The following is an 8,470-nucleotide window of genomic DNA, read 5'->3' on the forward strand; positions in this document are numbered from 1 at the left end:
AGGGGTTCTAAGAAACTTGGATTATTTTTTAATTTTTTGTGTTTTTTTTTTTTAAAGAAGGCAGAGGAAGGAATTGCAAGCACAGGCAAGGGCAACACTATAGAGATTCAGTCCTGCTGTAGTGGTCAGGTCAGTATGAGACATTAGGTAGCTGTGAAGTATGGGAAGTGGGTGCGCCTTTGCCAGGGAACTTGGTGGGGGAGGCTGCTTGTGTTTTTCTTTTGCTTTACCTTATTTCAATTTTGCAACCAGCCATCAATCAGGCATTACTAACTTGATGTTAAGAACTAAAATTATAGCAGTGAGCCAGCCAGGACATAGGCTGGTGTTTTTTTTAGAGAGGGTGGACACTAAACAAGAAATTAGAATCATGGTAAGTATTGAGAAGAGAGACCTTAAGATTTGACCACCCTCCTCACTTTGCACTATAGATTATTATTTGCCATATAGTGCATGGTTCAATATTATTCTTGGAAATCTGTTATTACTGTTTTTGTCTCTATGGAAACACACTTAGTTAAAATTAATTGAAGTGGAGGCCTTGCACTCCAGGTTCTGAACATGTTACTACTAAAAAAGACCCAGAAATCATTTAAATGCAGTTCAGTATCCCATTTGTTAATGAGAAGTCTCTACAAATTCTGGAAAAGTTAATTTTGTTACTAGAGTAATATTTGAATTATTAATTATTTTCCTGAAAGATAGTCACACATTTTTTCTCCAAGTTATTTGGGGGTTGTAAGATAATTTACAGCCTGATTTTGTTGTAAGTGTGGTACTCAGCCTTTAAAACATGCAGTTATCTGATTGCCTCACCTATACTTTCATTTTTAGATACTTGAACAAAATATCCATCCACAAAAGTCTGCGGAGAACATTTCATGTTTAAAATAAATCTATGTCCTCAAAAAGAAGCTCAGCTAGACTTGAGATGGGCTAGAGAATTATTTCTATTTTATTCGCTTTTCTAATACCTTACAAATCTTACCATGGTCTAAAAAAGCAGCATCTGTTTCTTAAAACAGCTTTTTGCTGTTCTAAAATGTTTAATGTCAGCAGGAACTTGAAGAATGCTCAGAATCTGTGCACAATATATTACATTTGATCACCCAGTTAAAATCCCTACTAGCCCAGGCTTGATGTTGAGTTGGAAGCGCTATCACAACTTTCTGCTCTCCTTATAAGATCTAAGCAGTTCAGTATGTTTTCCCAAAACATATGGTATAGCTTATCTCTTTAATGCTGTGCCTTTTTGGTGACTTTGTACCACAACTTGAATTTCTTTAGACATTCATTCATAAGGATTCCCAAGAAGAAAGGAATTTGCACATCCTTTGGTCTCTCGTTTTGGAAGTGTATGTTCTTTCCTTAAAGGAACAAACAAAAAACAGATACCGAAGAGATTCCTAGCATGAAGCATGGTGTGAGTTTGCAGTTATAAGTCACTAGTTATCTTGGTAAAATTCTCTAATTCATCTGAGTCTTCTTTTTCTTTTTTTAATATACTTTTATTGATTTCAGAGAAGAAGGGAGAGGGATAGAGAGATAGAAACATCATGATAAGAGAGAATGATTGATTGGCTGCCTCCTGCACGCCACACACTGGGGATTGAGACTGCAACCCTGGGCATGTGCCCTGACCAGGAATCAAACCATGACCTCCTGGTTCATAGGTCAACACTTAACCACTGAGCAACACTGGCCAGGTTGAATCTTATTTTTCTTCTCTGTAAACTGAGAACAACAAAGTATGTTAGGCTGCTGAAGTTGATGCCAGTTTAAAATATGTGTATAGCCCTAACTGGTTTGGCTCAGTGGATAGAGTGTCGGCCTGTGGACTCAAGGGTCCCAGGTTTGATTCCGGTCAAGGGCATGTACCTTGGTTGCAGGCATATACCCAGTGGGGAGTGTGCAGGAGGCAGCTGATCGATGTTTCTCTCTCATCGATGTTTCTAGCTCTCTATCTCTCTCCCTTCCTCTCTATAAGAAATCAATAAAATATATTTAAAAAAATATATGTATAAATATTTTTACAAAAATACTGAATAGTATCAGGGAATATTGCAATATCACTGAATTTTTAGTACCACCTTTACTCTGATAATGAAACTTGATGTATTGGGCAATAGAAGAGTCACATTGGCCATCTATGCCAATAAAAGAGGTAAGAGGGATCCTATAACAGATCACAGAGACACTGGGATTAAATATAATTTGCTTTCCCATCACACGGATTCATTCCTATCTTTAAGGAATCTTCTGTCATGAACTAGTTTAGCATAAAAATTTTGGTGGCTTTTTTTCTTGATTCTGACTCATAGGACACTGAGAAATATAATTCCAATGGCATTTAAAATAAGCCCTAAAGGCACTGAGTATCATTTAAGATGATAGCACAGCTATTCTGCCTGAATTTTAAAATGTCAACCCACATATTCTTCATCAGTATATATTCAGGACCATTTGCTGACCTTTAAAAAAATAGACCAGAACTAGAAATATTGGCAGGTCTTGGTATCATATCCAAAGCAGAACACCTCTCAGAAAATACACATTCACTTGATTGGCTCTTGCTCTCTGCTGACATTGCGGAGACCTTCAGGCTTTCTGATTCACACGGCAGAAAGGCAGTCAGGGCTCCACCGACATTAAGAATTTTTTGTTCTCTAACTGCACCTTGCTACTTTTTCAGTGCATACTAAATGAGCTCGCCAGGATCTATCTTCACAACATTAAAGTGCATGGTTTTGTCAGAGAGATATTTTTCCTCAGTGGTTCATATGGAGCAGTTTCTATCCTAAATAGTATAGCCATGTTTAAACATAGACCACAACAGGAGGCAAGTAAGAATATTTTTCTAAGATAGTATCACCCTCAGCTTTATCATCAGTTCAACACTGATGATAAGCAGCACAATTTCAATTTTCAGGGTTCAAATTCAAACTAAGACAAAACGCAAGGAATCAGTATAATACCTGAGAACTGTTTGACTGTTTTTTTGTTGTTTTGTTTTGTTTTTGTGAAGTATTTTTTCAGTGTTTAGTCTGTGCCCAGTCCAGTTCTAAGGTAAATCCACAGAATAAGAGATAAAAAAAATATATAGTTTGCCCTAGAGAAAGTTTACCCTTTAGTGAAAGAATCCACCTTGTAAACAACTTGAAAAACCTGATATTAACAGATCCTGAATTATTTTGTTGTCCGTTTGATTTTCTTTTTATATCACTCAAAACTAGACTTTCCGAATTTCCATATTTGGGGTAGAGTAAAAGTTAAACAAACAACAAAAAGTGATATCTTGGAGGTAATTCTGGAAATAGCAGAGACAAACTAAATGGAGGCAGGGGCTTCTAATATAAACAATGTTTTGTTTTATAATTTTCAAAGAATAAGATACTATCATGGTGCAAGCTGTTTATAGTCATACACTAGAGGTTCGGTGCATGGATTCATGCACATTGAAAGGAAATTAATTAGAAGGTGGCCAGAGGGGTGGAACTGGGTGAGATGGGCCTGACATGCCATGGAGCCAGGGGTGGCATCTGGGCTAGAAGGGTGTCTGCAGAGTGAGTGGGGTCCCTCCAGCAGGTGGGGTCCCTCAGCCTGGCCTGCAGGGATCAGGCCGAAACTGGCTTTCCGACATCCCCTGAGGGGTCCCTATGTGCAGTGCGAGAGGGCAGTCTGCTGTTGCTCGGCAGCTCTTGCGTTGAGCATCTACCCCTTGGTACCAGTGTGTGTCATACCTATTGGCTGGTCGGCCAGTTAGCCAGTTGGCCGCTTGACCAGTTGGCTGGTTGACTAGTCACTTAGACTTTTATATATATAGATTATTCAGGCGTGTGTGTGTGTATGTGTGTGTGTATGTGTGTATGTATGCATATGCACACACATTAATCTTCAACAGTAAGAAATATCATAGCACTAAGTAACACTATTTGAGTGCTGGAGTTTTCCTTCCCTTGTATGTGTTCATCAGCTCAAAATCAATCCTAAATTTTACCTGTGCGAATAGATCTTCTTCAGCAGAAAGAATCAATAGCAAGCTCACTGATCTCCAAATTTCAGTGACCTGCATCTTTTTCTTCCTCTTTCATTTCTGATGTAGGTCCTAACAAAATATATTATTGAGAAAAAGAAGAAACAATTAAAGAGTTAGAGATTAGCCAAATTTTGTGAGAAAAGATCATCGTGATCTTTTCAGGTACTTAAAAGAGTAATTTTTGGCTAAGTGCAGAACTGAGGTGGGGATGTTTGGTAGAATCCAGTGCAAGTAACCAGGGTCATGGATCAGATAGGGACCAAGTCTAAATCCAAGTTCACTGTAAATATTTTTAGCTAGGCTGCCCTGGAGGGGTGTTCTGATCTCATCTTCAGTGACTCTGGGCAACTTACTGTTATTCAATTGATTGAATGGAATTTAAATGATCAGCTAAATAGAATAAGGATTTTTTAATATCTTAAAACATCTTTAGAAATAAACTAGTCTTTTACTTGAGTGAATCTTAAACCATAGATTTTTATTCCTGTTGCTGAGATCTTTTGTTTATAGAAATTGTCCTTTATTTCTTATAACCTTTCCTTATGACTCAGGTGGGTATTCATCAAGCAGTGTATGAATGCAGTGAAGATGAGTGGAATTTTAATCTCTTTTTCTTACTATTATTTCTTACTTTATTATGATTGATTCACCACTTGGGAAAATAAAAGAAATTGGAATACTGATGGCTTGTGGCTGCAGGAAGAACCAGTAAAGACGGTAAGTCTCAGGTGCTTTAAGAATATCTGGATGAGATAATGTAATGCAGTGGCTCAACCAAAAGAAAAGGAATAGGTCCGAAAGGCAGAAACCTTAATTTTTTTGTCCTGAATATATTTAACTTAGGAAATAAGTGACATTAGGCAAAACATTTGAACTCTTAGAGACTTACTTTCTCTTAGATGCTTGCCTGTTCTCAATCAGTCTTACTGATGATTTATGACAAGCAAATAAGATGATTGCCACACAGCAGTGTCTTCTCCACTTAAATATACTTGTTCTCATTATAGGTGAGGCCAGAATTGCCTTGAGTGAAGAGGAATAAAGAAATGTTCAGAGAGAGTTGAATTTTTATCTTAAGCAATGCACTTTTCTTCTCTTAGTGATATGGGTAAAAGAGGCTGTAAGATCTTTTAAATCTAAGAAAAATATTGTGGTCATTTCTGCCCTACTGACTAATTGTTTTTATGGTTTCAGCCTAAGTTATTAGTAGAGAAGAAAAATTCCCTGAGACATTAAAAAGTAATTGAGAAGATAAAAATATATGGATATAATTTAACAAAATATTTTTGAAATGTTGTTTTGGTCTTAAAATTTAATTCTAAAATTCACATGGACTTTTTTCTCCTTCCTTCCTAGAATACCTTTATTTAATGTTGTTTGTATGATCAAGTCAACTCCCTTCCATATACATGTGCCATATTAAAAAATAATATTCACAGACTCCCGAGGTAGCTCCAGGCAAAGATTAAAAGTCCACTCAGTCTTTAAGGAAGACTCCTGTCGCTCCATTCCCTCCAGGCACCTATGGTTTATATCACTCCCATAGAAGGATAGTCTTAGCTTGTTATCTTCCTGTGTTTTCAGATATTATGCTAAGATTCTTCATAGTTTAATGAACACTTCCTAGAAATCAACAACCTCTTAAGACCCTGATGAATTCCCAAAGGTGAAATTGAAGCTTAGTTATAGTAGTTCAAAAAGTGTTTTGGAAACAGAAAGTCCCCTCTTATATAAAACATCCAAACTATATATCCTTTATGTATCCTGAGCTTTCCATTTGCTAGCTCACCTTGACAGCTAGCTTGTCATTTCTTATGAACAGCAAGGTTTTCATCAAGGAAGTAAATATTCTTGAGATGATTTCTTCATATAGCCCTAGATATTTATTGCTGACATTGATATAAATGGTAATGGAATATTGGTGTTTAAAAATATAATTTACTACTTAATGCAAATTGAGATTAATGTCAGAATAATATCACATATCAAAATCGCATTTTGGTTGAGATGTAATCTTATTACTTATAACACCTAGAATTGATTTTTGCCTAGTGGCTTATTTTTGTAATATGTCTTCTTTCTGCCCTAAGCAAATGTACACATCATGTTTAGAGCTAAATATCCTGATAGGATCCATGCAGTGACTTTTGTCCAACACACTCTAGAGGGCCATATCCAAATTAAAGATGCCTTGTCAATGTGAGCCCATCTCAGTAGAAAGGCAGCTGGCTGCTCCCCTGTAAAGTAGGATAGAGTTCTATCTGTGACCTTGAATTCCCAATTGAGAGTATAATTATTTCTATTTAATTTTCTCACTTTCTCTTTGTTCCTTTGTGGTAATTGGATGTGTGAGGTGGTGGAGACTGCTTTATTTACTTGACAAAAGCTGTTTCTCTTTCATGACTTAAATATGTACTTAGGATGTCCCACCAAATAACATTTCCTCTGGCTATGACACACATTGTAATCTATATTTGAAAAGCTTATTTAAAAATCACATCATGGTTTCTCATTTATCACATGCTTCTGGCTAAAGAAAACCTTTTGGTGCTCACTTCCTTTAAAAATGAACACACTCTCTCTCATAATTTCTGATAATTCATAAACTATTCAGAATTTTTATGTTATTTTTTGAGGGGGAAATCTGGTTGGAGCAAAGGGTAGGGGTTTATCTTGAAGCTATGTTTAAATGGGAAAGTACATTATTTTTTATTTAGAATGTATATAAATATTTAAAAATAGCAACATTTTCTAAAGATGTTTTTACTATCACTTTATGAAAGATTGAGAAAAATAAACTAATCATAAAGCACATCATTTTATTTAGGGCAGCTTTGGCAAAAATGATAAAAAATGAGGGCAAGAGATCTACTAAGTTCTTTCCCACCCACCGATCCCAACTACTTAAATCCAAGTTTTACATATATATCTAATTATATATCTAAAAAAATTGTAGTTCAGATCATTTCATAACAAATAGAGGAGAATCTGAATCAGAGAGTTTGTTGAGAAAGATCACCTTTAAAAGTTATTTTTAAAAAGATATTTACATGAGTGTGTATAGTAAGTTCTTGGTCTTCATTTAAAATATTTTTATAGCCCTGGCCAGGTGGATTAGTCGATTATAGAGTTGTTCAGTACACCAAAAAGGTTTCAGGTTCAATTCCCAGTCAGGGCACATACCTAGGTTTCTTGTTAGATCTCAGGTTGGGACATGCCCCAGAGGCAACAGATCAATGTTTCTCTCTTTCTCTTCCTTTGTCTCTTTCTAAAAATCAGTAAAAACATATCCTCAGGTGAGGATAAAAAAAAGTTCTTTATAGACAACATGTGGACTTGGTACAATTATTTGTTTTAGTCTGCTGGACTAATAAGAGTGTTTTTAATTATTCAACAAATAGCTTGAGGTGACAATTTACATAACCTGCATATTTAAAATGGACATGTTAAAGGACAGTCAATGAAGTCAAATTTGGGTTACTTTAAAGAATACATGTAATTTAATTTAAATAACAACTTAATTTGAAATAAGTATTAATTTTAGAATAATAAAGTGATGCTAGGCCTTGTGAATAAATTTTACAAACTTCTTTTCTAATAAATTAATCAGTTGGAATACAGTTTATTATCATAGTTTCTGAATTCCATATTTGTGAATTGTCTCACTCTCTAAAATTTATTTCTAACCTCAAAAATACTCATGGTTCTTTCAAAGTCATTTGAAGACACACACATATATAGAGTGGCAAAAAATTTGTGTTGCCCTTACAAGTCTGAGGCAAAATAAGGCAAAGCTCTGTGTCCTTGCGTCAGATCTCACACTACTATGTCCTTTCTGTAGTCTATTTAGTGCTACATTTCATTTATTTTGGTGCATTTTGCTAGTCATTTCACTGTCTATAGTGCCTTTCAAGCATAGTGCTGAAGTGTTGTCTAGATTTCTGAAGCTCAAGAAAGCTGTAATATGCCTTACAGAGAAATCACTCATGTGAGATAAGCTTCTTTCAGGCATAAGCTGTAGTGCTGTTGGCTGTCAGTTCAATGTTAGTTTATCAACAATATGTTAAAACTAGAGGCCTGGTGCATGAAATCATGCACTCAGAGGGGTGTCCCCCAGCCTGGCCTGTGCCCTCTCACAGTGCAGGAGCCCCACCATCGATTGCCCCAAAGAGGTAGGCCCTGCCCACCCATCCAGGGCTCCTCAATGGATTGCCCCAAAGAGGTAGGCTGGAGCCGGGGGTCCCACCTCTGCAGCGGGCACGGAGCTGTGGGAACCCCAGTGGAAGTTGTGCAGAGCAGCCACCAGGCCCCGCCTCCACTATGCATGAAGCCATCTTGTGACAGCATGAGGGCATCACGGGATGACGGCATGAGGACCACCTAGGCTTTTATTAGTAAGATACAATGTTTTTAAACAGAAGAACACATACAACA

The sequence above is a fragment of the Myotis brandtii genome, unplaced genomic scaffold (genome assembly GCF_000412655.1).
Source record: "Myotis brandtii unplaced genomic scaffold, ASM41265v1 scaffold737, whole genome shotgun sequence".
NCBI lineage: Eukaryota > Metazoa > Chordata > Mammalia > Chiroptera > Vespertilionidae > Myotis > Myotis brandtii.